At 39.6% G+C, this 14,214-nt stretch overlaps 1 protein-coding gene across 1 annotated transcript in view; it reads left to right on the top strand.

Annotated features, from left to right (window-relative positions):
• SASH1 (SAM and SH3 domain containing 1) overlaps positions 1-14,214 on the top strand; it is a 190,602-nt gene that overhangs the window by 4,935 nt on the left and 171,453 nt on the right. The window lies entirely within an intron of this gene.

Here is a 14,214-nt window from a genome sequence, read left to right on the forward strand (position 1 = left end):
CATATTCCAGGGAGGATGAAATGTTCGGCAGCGTATTCCCTGGATATGTTCTTCCTGTCACACAATAATCTAGCAATGCTCATTAGCAAAGAAGAATTGCAGGCTTCTTGCAGTGGTTGCTTTATCTGCCATGAAGGTTTGCTGGTAAATAAAGCCCACTGGATTTTGTCCAACTTAAGAGTGCATTGAAAGCTGGCTATGAATAGAAGCGAACACACCTTCTAGCAGCTTTTTCTGTTACACTGAACCCTTCTAATTGAAAAGCAGTAAAATTAAATCAGATTGATTCCCTCACAGCATATAATGATATATAACATTTGCATTTGGGGTTTCTTAATGTATCTGTAGTAGTCCTGTGCCACTGGGAATTTTTCATGTTAAGGCTACAGCTACCATAGAAACAAAAGGACTGAGAGGAACTTTCTGAGCTTTACTGGTAGTTACCCTGGCAGCCCCAAACCTCACTGCTTCAGCAACCCTTTAATTTAGATGCCCTCGTGGTCATCTCACAGAGACATGTTTTTAACTTAAATAGTTTTCTTCCCTCTGCTTGTTGTGAGTGAGTCTCCATCTCAGACTCCACTTACTAAGGTCAACAGCCTCTGCTCCTCTCCTCATGTACAATAGATGCTCTGCTGCCGTGATTACACTGCCTGCTTACAGTTTCTCTGTCATGGCTGTGCAGTGACCAGAAGGGTTTTGGAGACCCCCCAGGAATGAATACACCCTTGTGACCACTGAGAATGACCTGTAGGACACATCCCATGTGCCATTTCAGCATATACATAAAGTGGAACTCCAGGTAGATACAGATCAAATTCCTTTATTGCCCAAGCAAAGCTGCTTATATTTAAGGAGAAATCTTTATAAATCTAAGGACTGTAATATGGCACCATGTAGTTGTGATTCCGTAATTCATGTGCTGAGTCAGCTCATTCCCATGTGAAGAAAGAAGTTACTTGAGAACATGCTCCTTGGTGTAGATTTCATCTTGCTCGTTACAGATAAAATGAAATTACCAGAAATATTTGTATCAAAAGCCATAAGTGCAGGCTTAATCTACATCAGTGTTACAGCAAAGAAGTTCTAACATATTCCTACTGGAAAAAAAACGTTGATAGGTGCCATTTTCTCCCCCATTTCTGCTTCACTAGAAGAGAAAAATTGCTTCAGCTTCCTTGGTTCAATGCAGCTGTGCCCAGATTAAACTTGGAACTGCATGGAGAGAAATCAATATAAAACAACTGACAACAAAAATGGCAGATGGGAAGAATTTCTCTGTATAAACTACAGCTATGTTTTGTCATGGCCTTTGCCTGCCAAAGCTGTTCTGTGAGCAGTAACAATGGATTGCATAAACAAATTTAAGGGATTGATGGAATTTGATTTCATGCTTTGTTCTTGCTAGCTGTCTGCTGTGTTAAGCAGAGAATCCATTTCAATACTCACTATGCAAAATTCTAGAAACAGCTGTGAGTACTTACTTCTAGGGTGCTGCCTAGGGATAGCTGAGTTACTTGGCAACTTTGTGTTAGAGCAATCAGTGTCAAGACATCACCTGGAGAATAAAATTATTTTGCTGACCTCTGACATTATTTGATGCCTTCAATACCAGATACTGAAGCCTCTGTTCTTCTTCCAATCCTGTTCTTAGTTAATGCAACATTGAAATGAGAATTTGCTGTTGAAAGCTGTCTCTGCTTCCTAACACAGAACCCATGAGTGGAGACTGAATTTACAGTCATTCCTTTCTGCTGCCCCATGGCTTTGGAAACCCTGTAGAAATAAATTGAAGAGGGTCTGTGCTTTACTACCAGCTTTATAAGACAGTGAAATGAGTCTCTCCTGCACAGTCAGCCTTGCATACTAAAATTGCTTTGCTTTGGGACTTCATAGATGTTGTCTGCATTTTGGCTTCAGACCAGCAAGCTAGAATCTCAGAGAGCAATCTCTCAAATCCCATGCAGTTGCTTAGCATAGCAAGTTAGAGCAAGAAGCTGTGTTTGGACAGTGAGGCACCATGTAAAGTATGGAACCAGTTAATGTCAGAAACCTGTACCTTGATGTGAATCCTAGTGCTACGGAAACACACCTCTCAGAAATCTCCTTCTGCAAGTTAGACTCATTGATTTGCCCAGAGACCTCTGCCAGGACCCAAGTGAGAGATCTGAATGCAATTACGCAATAACCTTGGGAAAGCACACCCAGTAGCATCAGGCAAGCACCTCCAACAGCGATTGTTTGTATGGTTTTTCCTGCCATGCCAGAAAAGATTGAGCAAGGGATGAGGTAAAAGGGCATGTGGGGAGGTCTTCTCTCTGCATCCTACTCAAAAGCAAAGAAGGTCCTGCTCCTTCCATCTCCTGTGTGTAAGGGATCTTCTTTCCTGTGCTTCCACAGGCTGATGATATGAGGGCTCATTTTGTTGGGAAATACAAGGTAGGGATAGTAAGACAATGTGACAGCAGAATCTTACAAGAGAAGATTTAAAGTGAAAATCCTGTGTCTTCCTCCTTTGCCCTGCAGAAGTGTCCCATCTTAGCTCTGCCAAAGAGCAGGGATGCCAACAGCAGGGAAAGCTCAGCAGCGCTGAGACTATGAAATCCTTGGGGAGCCTCAGGCCCCACTGTACCACAGGAGAAGCATTTTGGGCCATTTCCCCCAGCATGGCTGTCACTCCATATCTCGATGGCACAAAACAGTCAATCAATGGCCCATGTGACAGTCTGACAGGCTGAGAGGTGTGCACAGGCAGACAGGTTAGGAAGACTTCAAGCATCTGCATGATCTGCTTTAATGCAGGCCATTTTAGATTTTAAATGCACTTGAACGATCATCCTAGATTAATTCCTGCAGCGTGAATTGCAGTTTATAGTGCTGTCGATCTCATTATTTCTTCAATTTCATTCTTTTTACTGTGAATTTTATCTGGAAAAAACCAAAAAACTACTGTTCCTCACTTTGTTCTGTCACTGGATAAACTTACTTTCTCCAATACCTTTACTAAACCAGTGGTGCAGATCCCGTGTTAAAAACCTGCAGCTGTTACAAGAATTTTCAATGTACATCTTAAAAACCCATCTTTTGCCTCTTGATTTAATAGTCTTCTAAGCCATTACTTCAAAAAGGGATGTTGCCTATTTTTTATTTCTCAGGTTCAGTAGTTAGTGATAAATGAATCTCAAGAGAGAAAATAGCTGAAGATGATGAATAGAAGAAAAATGTTCATTATTAGCTCAGGCAGAAAATGAATCCCATTTCAGAAATTCACAAAGTTGATAATAGTGGATTTTTTTTTTTATATAGATGATTACCCTCATGACAAATCTATCACTTTGCCTTTTCAAACAAGTATGATATGTTTTGTCTTTTTTTTCCTCTTGACAAGGGAATTCATGACATAATGTCACCCTGTTGGAAAATGTGTATGTTTCTGGTAATTACTGGAAATTATGATGTTCTTAATTTCCATATTATGCAGGGTGGCTGTGATTAAAAAGTTAGACATTGACGTGCAAGAAGGTGCTGGGATAAGTCAGTTTATTTCTCCTAGCTGTAGCAGACATTTCTCTGTGTGGAGACACACTACCACTCGTGTGCTTTTTTTAACTGTTTAACAGCAATCCCTGTAGAAAGCAGAGCTGTGATGAGATGCTGAGTTTCTCTGCCATCTTCGGTGGATGTACTCCATCCCTCGCATAAATGTGTTCAGGAGCTCAGAGGTACTTTTTTACTACTGCTACACAAAGAAAAAAAAAAAAAAAAAGAACTGTCTTCTTCCCATTTCCCAGTCTATAGGTTTTATTTTCAGAGACATGGAGGTGGAACTTCATCTAAGCACCTCTGCCCACAGTGTGGAAACTCAGGCAGAGAATGAGGTGTCAAGGTGTCCTTCTTACCTCTGAATCAAAACAGCATCTCTGCCTTCTTAGACATACCCTGCCTTTGGACTTCATTTAGTATCTCTATCCAAATTACTCTGTGAAAAAGTCAAAGCCAAGGGTGACAGAACCACTCTGTCACCATGTGTACTGGTCACTCCTTGCACTTAAAGAGTGAAGTCACAGCTCGTGTTAATCTTGCCCAGCCCTTTATAACTCCTCAGCCACATTTAACATGTCACATCTGGCTGCCCTTAGGCGCGGTCGGCATCTTTATTCAAAAAGTGTGGTGGAATGCTTACTAAAATGTTTGCCAAACTAAAAAAAGTGAAGCAAAGCCAAGATTTAAGGTTCCCTTGGGAAATGGAAAGAGAGGCTGGCAGCGGGGGTGCTTCTGAGAACTGCTGGGAGAGAAGTATTCAGTAAAGGAGGAGGAATCAGAAGCAGGGTTGATCCTCTCACCAGTATGTCAGAACAAGGCAAGGTTTGCATTAATGGGTTGCTGCAACACAGACAAATCCTGAGAGCTTTCTGAACTTAGAAAAGGGTTTTTTTCTGACTACTCATGGTAGAGAAGTAATCCTTTAATGCAGTGAGAATTTACAGTATTGCAACACATTTTTCATTCTGCAAGTAGGAGGAAAAGCCTAAGTCCTGAGAAGCATTATAAACTTACAAACTCAAAGTAATTAAATAAAAAATGAGTCACAATATTTCTTTGTGTTTTCTGCCCCTTTCCCTTCCATTTTGCACCTTGTTTTGCCAGTTTTTTTCCATCTAAAATTGCTAATCCTTAAAAAATTATTGCCATGGAAAATACACACTTCTGCAATTGAGAAATTGAAATATTTTATAAAGATAGGATGTGTTTATTGAAAAAAATTGCAGTTGACCCAACTTTACTCTTGAAAATAGTCCCTTTAAATCCATGCAGAATGCAGGTAAAGGCCTCTTGGTAGTCTTTCCCTGGACTTTGCTAAGGAATTTGGGCTCAGAACACAAGGTGAAAACCTGTTATACTGACTAGACTACAGTATCATCTAGGTTGAGCAATGGCACATTCTAGCATGTGGCCCAAAGTGTTCCAAACTTCCTTGTCCAGGGGGAAAGGAAGAGCAAAGAAACCTTGTGTTAAGTGCCTAGATTGAATTCCAGGAAGCCACTGTGTTATAACTGAATGATTGATAAAGGAATAACACACTATAAAATGATGTGAAAAAGATGAATACTGTTCAAAAAGATTACTATGCTAATAAAGGGCAGGTTTTGCTCTGAACTAATTATAAAATCCACCTCCTGCAAATGACTGAATAGGCTCAAGTTGCTTCTTCCTAGAATTTCTTTGCTATTGGTTATCTTTTAGCAGGAAAGCTCATTACATGCAGTGTAGTAGTATAATGAAAAGCAAGAGAAGGAATTGTCATCAGTTCAAGAGGATTTCGGTGTTTTTAATCTGACGAGCTTTCTGGCAGTTTCATTTACCTTTCAAACATGCAAAAAATGTATTTAGATCTTGGATGCAATGTACAAAAATTTCTGGGAGATGTTTTTAGCCTGAGCAAGCACCAGTCAAGAGAAGTGGAGCCCTGCACATACCCTCTGGAAGCTGATGTGTGATGATCCCTGCCTCTGCTCCAGGGTGCATACTGGATCACTTTGGCTTATTGAAAAAGCTCTTCTGGGTACAACTGACAAAAAAGGGCCTTTCTGATATGATTCCTATGAAACTGTTAAGCACAAGGAGTTGTCAGGGTGAAGTTGTTGGAAACACAGGACAACTGAGCCAGAGAAAGTCAAAGAGCCTCCATTCAGTCCTTAGCTAGGAAGGTAGCAGAATGGAGTTGGTACTGCATAAACAGGACAGATGTGTGGCAGCTCTCTCAAAAGGTTTCTCTTTCTCCTGCAAGGCCCTCATTCTCAAAGTCACCTTGCTTTCACACAGCTTTTGTCTGATCTCACCTCTCTCATCTAGCATCAGAGGCCTTTTGGTCATACCAAAGGCTGTCTAAAACTTTTGCTGCCTGAAAGAAGCCGTTCTTTATCTTTCTGAAGCATCTGTTCACCATCTAGTTTCAAAGCATAGCTGAAAATCCTTTTTGTTTGTTTGCTCTTTTTCCCCATGCCAGTTCTTTTAAATTTCTTAATCACTTTGTTGTTGTTGTCTAATTTGTAAATTTTTAGATGTGGTCTTTTTTTTTCTTTTGAGAGAAAAAAGACTGCCTCAGGTGGTGTCTTATGCATGGCAACATATATCAGAAATTTGTTAGTTAATAATACTTAGCCCCCCTCCCACATACACACACAACTTCCTCATTCTGTTTAAATCAGTGTAATGATTTGGACCTCTTTTGTTTCACCTAACAAAAAAGCACAAGAAAGAAACCAGTTCTTTGAGAAGATGAAATAGTTAATCATGATGGATTTCACACACATCAGTTGTGATCAATTTTTTTAAGGTTTTTTTTCCCGTAATGCTACAACTCCCCTGTCTGACAGTGGGATGCTTGTCATGACTCTGTAATTCATGGCATGCAGAGAATGTATGTGCTCCTTAGTGCATGGAAGAATAACTTTGGTTTTCCTTTCCCATCCCTCACCTCCCTCTCCACCCCACTTCTTTCTTCATCTGTATTTATACCATCAATGACAAAATAAGGAGTTACCTCCTACCATTTACTTCAAGGCTTAAGAAATTGGGGTACATAACCAGTTGGGTTACACTTTTCAGTTTATGTGGATTTTTTTATTCTTTCAATTTATAAGCTGAAATCAGGCAATGCCTTCCTCTTAACAACCAGCCACAATCCAAGGCTCTTAGAGAAGAAAGAGGAAGGGCAACAAAGCTGGTGAAGGGGCTGGAGCTCAAATCTTATGATGAGCACTGAGGGAGCTGGGGGTGTGTAGTCTGAAGAAAAGGAGGCTCAGGGAGGACTTTTTCACTCTCTACAACTGCCTAAAGGGAAGGTGCAGCCAGGTGATGAGGATTGGTCTCTTCTCCCAGGTGACAAGTGACTGGACAAGAGGGAATAGCCTCAAGTTGCACTAGAGGATGTTTAGATTGAGTATCAGGAAAAAAATATTCATGGAAAGGGTTGTAAAGCTTTGGAACAGACTGCCCAGGGAAGGGGTTGAGCTACCATCCCTGGAAGTGTTCAAAGAGTGTGTGGATTAAATGATGGTTAAATGGTGAACACGGTGCTAGGTGCTAGGCAGATGGTTGGACTCAATGATCTTAAAGGTCTTTCCATCCTTAAAGACTGTATGATTCGATAACTCTCAGAACTTTTTCTTTCCCTTCCTTCTCCCCCCACCTCTTTCTCTTGAAATCACTGGTCCAGACAGTCTCATCTCAGCCAAACACATCTTTTAAATGGCATGCATACATATCTGATCTTATAAAATTAATTTTTCAAGTAAAAGGATTTCCAAGTAAAATTCAAGTCCTTAGTATGGGTGGGAAAAGCCTTGAGAAGAGATATCCAAACACACCATGCTGAGCTTATGTCAGATGCTGTTTCCCCTGAGCACTTTCTGAGCTGCGTTACTTGAGCCTGCTTTCACCAGTCCAGCTTTGCTAAACATTTTACCATGTAGTTGGCCTGCAAGTTGTATGCCCCTAAGTATGTTTGAAATCTGAGGCTTAGACAAAACAAACTATGTTTTCACCAGAAAACTGATAGTTGCATCTTATTCATCCTTAAATAATATTTTTGTACCAAATATTTTTTTTCTCCTACCAAGTATTTGGGGATAAAATCTTCTTTTAAAAAATTGTAATAATTATGAAAATAGCATTTAGGTTTTCCAAAATGTTTGAACTATGGAAAATTCATTCTCCAAGAACAAGAAATACAGATGATGTAAGTGTAGCAGTAAAAGTAATTGAAGTTGTAAAGGTACGAAGACCAAGAAGCTCTACTAGAAGTATTCGTGCAATGTGATAGTTGCTATTCTTCCCTCTGTAATAGATGGCTGTGGCTGAGCACAAGGGTTCGGATGTATACACTCAGTTACTGTAAAACTCCTCCTACTGAATCCAGTAATCCTGAGAACTCAATTGAAAGGTTTGGAAAAAATATGTAAATGTAGAGTTACATCTGTAGCGAATAAGAATTCTGCATCTATCATCAGTGCAATAGTTTAGAGGGGAGGAAACCTCATCTGAAAGCAGGTACAACAAGTATGGTTTGCCTGAGTTTCTCCTTTGAACTTAGAGAAAAATGTTCTCCACCTAGGTTAGCAGGAGCCAGCTGCCTTCTTGCTTATACACATGCATGTCTGGTCCTGTGGAGTGGGCAGAAACTAGGCTTGCACTGAGCAAGTGTAATTTAAATAACAGGTTTAATTACACTCCTTGAACTGGAGTGTCAAGTTTGTGACAAACGTGCAGTAATTTCCACTGCACCATATAGAGTCAGCAAATCTTGATCAACAGGTGCTGCTTATTTTGTCCTTTTGAAGTTTTGATTGAAAATAACTGAGATCAAACCAGTTCTAAGAACAAGATATGCCTGCAATGGATTCTTAAAGTTTATTCATTTTACTAATTCATTGTTTTTCATGGTACATACTCTTAGTAGCAATGGAAGTTGAAAAGCAACTGCTGTGAGAAGATAATATGGTTTTAAAGTCAATACTGTTGAGTGCTGGAAAAAAACCCAAGAAGTTAGTAGCTTTTGTACAGACTTAAGATTTGTGTGTGGTGACAGTTGATTTCCTGGATATCTGTGTTTGTCAAAATCGCATCCTATTCAGGGGACATGTCATCAAACCATTTCAAAGGCTAAATGCTGTACATTTTTATTAATCAGTCAGAGCTGTATTCCCACAGCATTTGACAAATCTGCCCTTCTGTCTTCCTTTTTGTTTAGATTATGAAGGAAGCCTCTTATAGTAAAATTATTTTGCCTCTGGTTAACAGAGAATAATGTTGTTAATGCAAAAAAAAAAGAAAAAAGAAAACGTTGCACAAGCAGTTTATTTTTAGAAGTAATTTTCTAAACATTTCATTTGTTTTATGTCCATTACCAGCACTAAAATTGAATGGTGAATTGGGAATTATGTTTCAGAAATAAATCTTTTTTCCTCATTAAAATATACTTTATGCATTTTTAGGCTCTCTGGAGAATTAAAGCAAATACATGATTCTCAGGAGGACTTTCATTTGCTTAAAAGTGAGGATTTTTCATTTTCATTTTTTTACTGAACATGGTAGTTTAAAAGAAGTTATTCAAGCAAAATGGGTTGTTGAATTCCTGTTCTTTTGTTTTTCCCAGTATCTTTTGCTTTTCCAAAGGACTTAAAAAAAAAAAACCCACAACACTTCCATATATTTAAATGTTTATTTGTTAGTTAAATCAGTGTTAGAAATAAGTAAGTTACTCCAGAACATATTTTGAAATTCAAAATCTGTCAATTTTATTTTGTCCTTTCTAATTCAGGCACACTTTTTCTGTTTGTTCGATTTTTCTTCCCTCTTCCCCTAAACCTCTGGAGCATTTCAAAGAAATACATTGATGACTGCAGGATTTTTGCCTTGTTTCTATACTCCAATATTTGAATTCAAGAAATAGGTTGTATCTAATCTGTTCAGTTTTGAATTCCCTGATGTCAAAACCCAAGGGAGATAACACTGAATGCCACCTCAGTCTCTTCAAGATGAGAAGCCAGTTTTGTGTTGTCTTATATCTGCCCCTGTGTTTTCCATAATGCTTGATTAATAAAAAAGGGCTCGTCTCTTGTGCTTTTAAATTATTCAGTTTTCAAAAAAAAACCCATTCACTGAAAAAAAAATTTACTTTGTGTAAATTCCCTGCTCTTTTCTTTTGGCAAATTTTAGACAACCTTGCCAATTTTAATCATACTTGAAAAAAATAATACTTGAAAAAATACTTGAAAAATACTTGAAAATTTTTGGGTTTAGTTTTCCAGCCATGTTTGTGAAGACCTATGGAAAAAACTGAATAGAAAACATGTGAGCAGATTTTTGCTTTTCTATTTGCAACATGAGGATAAGCAATTCCATTAATCAATTCTTGAATACAGGACCTGATAGCAAGACAGACAGTGAGAGTTTCATGAGCCCTACTGATTGTGAGCCATTGCAGTTAATCACGGTGAAAGGGCTGTGGCTCTGCGCATTCTGCAGGTCCCCAGCCTGGTTCCCTTATTTTTATACCTTTCCATCTGCAAATTCGCATCCTCAGATAGTGTCTTAGCATCCATAACTGACAAGATTGTGTACTACCTTTTAGTGTATTGGTTCCAACCATCACCTACCCCACCCCCTAGAAGGGACCCTCCCAAGAAGAATTATGTCATTTCTGCACCAGAGCATCCTGTGTGAATGTGAGGCTTGAGCTTTTCCCCACACATAAAATGTCATGAACTTGTTCCAAGACTTGACTTGACAATTGCTACTCAGTAGTGTGATATGACATCTTGACTCCACACTTCTCTTGGGATTACTTCAGAAAGAGAAGTTGCAGTTCATGCCACTCTACCACAGGGAGAGTAGAATTATGTATGATTCCTCCAGGCTTTCTGCTTCTCTTAAAGCATTAATCAAAAAGCAGTCTTAGAACCAGAAGGCTTAGGGGATGATGCTGTGGAAGTGTTCATGACTTTCTGTTGCAAAGTGGAAAAAAGATCTTCAAGAGTCACAGCAGGACTATCTGTGCTGGTTTTGCACTGATATTATTTTCTCCTCAAGAGATGATAACAGCAATAACTCCATTATATATTAGTCACCTCTTTCTGTCACTTATATAAATCTTATGTGCTCTTGTTCATTCAGAAGCATTCCAAAGAAAGGCTGGCTGATTAAGAAAGACCCAGTTGTCTGGTGTTATAAGTACTGGCCTTGGCTTTGCCCTTAGTGACCTGAGAGGTACCATAGGTTGAATTTTTATTATCAGTACTTCCCCAATATAACTATTTTTCCTCAAACCTCACATACTAAATTGATTATGCACCATGTCATTTTAAAAGTATGCAGTTGTTGTTGATTTATATGGTCAGACTGGCTGCCAACTCAGCAATTTCCATCCTAAAATAACAGATCCAAAAAAACCCCAAGTCCTACAGTCGGCTGCTTTATTTTGTAATGAGTCAGCTGCAGATCTGTGTAACCACTAATTTCAGCCCATTTGTCCAAAGGGACAAGCAAAAACATGCAATTTTCTAGCAATTATAATCAGTGAAGAACTCTATGTGGAAATGGTCAGCAGAAATATCAAGAAAACGATTTAGACCAGGAAACATTTTCTGCTGTTTTCTACATGCACTCTCTCTATATTCATATATATGTTTCCAGTAAACAATTAGATGACAATCATAGACCTAGTTGGCCAGTTTTAGGAAAAGAACATTAAAAGCTGAAACAAAACAAAACATGAAAGAAAACCCAAACCTGATGAAGTCAATGAAGTTGCTGAAGGTTTCCAGCTAAGTGTATAGTTAAGTGAATGGATGCTGGCAAGGCACTGCAAGTTTTAGTAGTGTCTCTTAACACTGTAACAAAATGAATGAAAAATTTTCTACACATGGTTATTTCAGATGTAAACCAGAGAGGCCTTCGTGACACGTGTGATTCTCTGCCGCTGAACAGCATGCAGACTAATGGAGAGCAGTCAAAGGCATGGTAAATGTACAGTATTCTTAAAAGCAAGAAGAGATAGAGAGGCAGCCCACAAAGCTAAATGTTGGGGTTCCTCACCCCTGGCGTGGGGTCCAGGGGAGGGGACCCTGGAGTAGAGGCATGGCCTATGGGGTCTCCCTGCTCCCTGGTCAATCCTGTTCCCCATTGGTTGTTTTGTGTTCCCCTGCCCGAGGAGGACCCTGGTTGCCCCGTGACTGCTCAGTTCTTCGGCAGACCCCCGGCCATGCGGCTGGAGAATAAAGATCTCTGAAACTTCTCTCAAGAATCGCTCCCTGTTTCTTTCCATGGGCCTCGCTGTCCTATACATGTTGCAAGAGACCCCACTGCAACGGCTAAATAAGGCTGCTACACTGTTCCTGTGTATAATATGATTCTTGGTATTAATTAGGAAGAAGTGAGAGAAGAAATTAGTCTATGTTTACTTCTAGTAGTTCAAGATACAGAGCTTGCTGATCTCTTCCAGATATTATTATAGAGCTACCACATGTTGATCATTTAAAACCCACTCCACTGTAGTGCTACAGTCTTTTCTTTGTGACTGGAACATGAAAAGCTGTAAATTCAGAGACAGAAATGGCATCCTCAGAGTTTTCTAGTGGTAGCAGGAAGCTGAAAAGAATTCAACCTATGTAGTATAGCATCTATACTAATGGGATAATGGAACCCATTTCCATTATCTTCTCTTTTGGTACTATGAAGGGCACCAGGCACTGAGGTATCCTTTTTTGTTGTGAAAGAGCCAACGACCATCTGACGATCACTGCGGATACTGGCTTTTATCATTCCAGTTACTTATGACCATAGTCATATGTGACTGTGTCATTTTAAGGTGACCTATAGAGCCTTATACTTGACTAGTGTGTTGTTTCTGTTAATGATGCATAGTTAAGCCTAGAGCAGTAACATAATGAGATGAATCAAATAGAGTTCATTTGTAGGGCCTGTGAAAAAAACATCTTTAACAGACCTTGCATTTAATGAGAATATGGTATTGATTAAATTAGATCCACAATGGCATAAACAATAACACTGAGTTTTCCAAGTGTGCTGATTGAGCTACTACTTCAGATTTAGGCTCTGGGGTTAGAAATGGGGTGAATGCATATCCATAAATAGTCTTTGCTTGGCATCGGTACTAATTAGTGTAATTATATGCCAATGTCATTTGCTTAATTTATGAGTTGGCAGCATGGCTGAAAGTAGGGGTTTTTTCTTGCCTTTTCTATTTAGAATTTGGTTATTAGGATGAGGTCGTTAGTTTACAATTAAGTCACTTTATTTCCTCTAGCTTTAATATTAATGGAACACTTCATCACTGGAGACTGCATCTTGCCTTTCTGGTAAATAGAGGGAGGAACTCCTATGAGGTTTAGCTTCCCACTCCATCATTAAAGCTGCAGGAGGAATTTCTTATATGTGTTATGTGAGACAATGAGGCAGTTTCTTATTAAGTCATTTTTATACACACATTCCCATCTTCATGCCTCCAGTGGGCTTTTTGGATCTTACTCCTAACCCTCTGCCAGCACAATCCACTAGTTCAGATGTGGAAGAAGGTTTTGCTTTGCAGGGAGGAAAAGAGTAAAACTGGCTGTAGTGACAGAGTTTTGCCAACCCAAACCAGCCCTAAACATTCAGTTCTAGGATATGTGTCTGGCAGCAGTTGATAGCAGGTCCCTCTGATGAAAGCTTTTTATCCTTGATGTGGAAAGGGGATAAGGGATGAGACCTGTTCTTTGGATCACCCTCGACTATGAGTGTGCCACATAAATATCACATGGTGATAATGTTGTTATCACCATGTGATGCTTAAAAATAAACAAGCAAAGAGATCATAAAAAGCTTGGAGAGATTAATTTTTTTTCTCTCACTCCATGCCGTTCCCTCTAGTGGTAGTTCAGAGGAGGAGCTGCTGCCTTCCCTCAGAATCTGCTGCAGAGCACAGCAAGCTCCTTGCAATGGAACTGGGCAGAAAATGTTTGAGTCACCTTTCAGGACGCAAGTTTATAAGCAGTTGTTCCTGTCATTTTAAATACTGTATTTCCAGACAAGTAGTCGTATCTTTTCATAGGTTTTCTTTTTCTCTGCCTGAAATTAAATAACCTACAGCTCCATGCCACTATTGTAAAGCACACACTTCCCTTTTACAGTTCTCTTTGCCAGCAGTATTCAGTCAGAATATGAGGCGTGCTACTATAATAGAAAATTGTATTTTAATCCCAGTTCACTAGTTGTGTCTTTTCTATTTCTAAGTCGTTCTAGATATGTTTTAAAAGAATCCCAAATCTAATGCCCCCAAGAGTGTGTGCTGTGGCTTTTTACCAGCATAGTTGTGTTTCATGTACAGTTTATATGTCCCTGCATATAAACTCTGTGCCTGAGCCTTCTGAACCAGGTATCTTGAGTTCATTGAAAAAGCTCCTCTGTGCAGTTCCTGATAGAAACTCTGGGTAGCTGCAGTGCTGACCATGTGAGGATGTGTCAGAGTGGGACCCTTGCCAAGGCTGGCCTCCTTCTACCCTCTCTGTTTGTCCCTCAGCCTCTGGAGGAAGGTGCACCCTGGAGAGCTCTGCCCCTTGACAGCAGGATTAGCTGTTTTCACAATTTGTTGGGTTGGGTGGGAGTGCAGAAAAGCTGAAGCTGAGCAGCTGGCAGGGTTCTAAAAGCAGTTAA

This window comes from Corvus moneduloides, chromosome 3 (genome assembly GCF_009650955.1).
Source record: "Corvus moneduloides isolate bCorMon1 chromosome 3, bCorMon1.pri, whole genome shotgun sequence".
NCBI classification, from domain to species: Eukaryota; Metazoa; Chordata; class Aves; order Passeriformes; family Corvidae; genus Corvus; species Corvus moneduloides.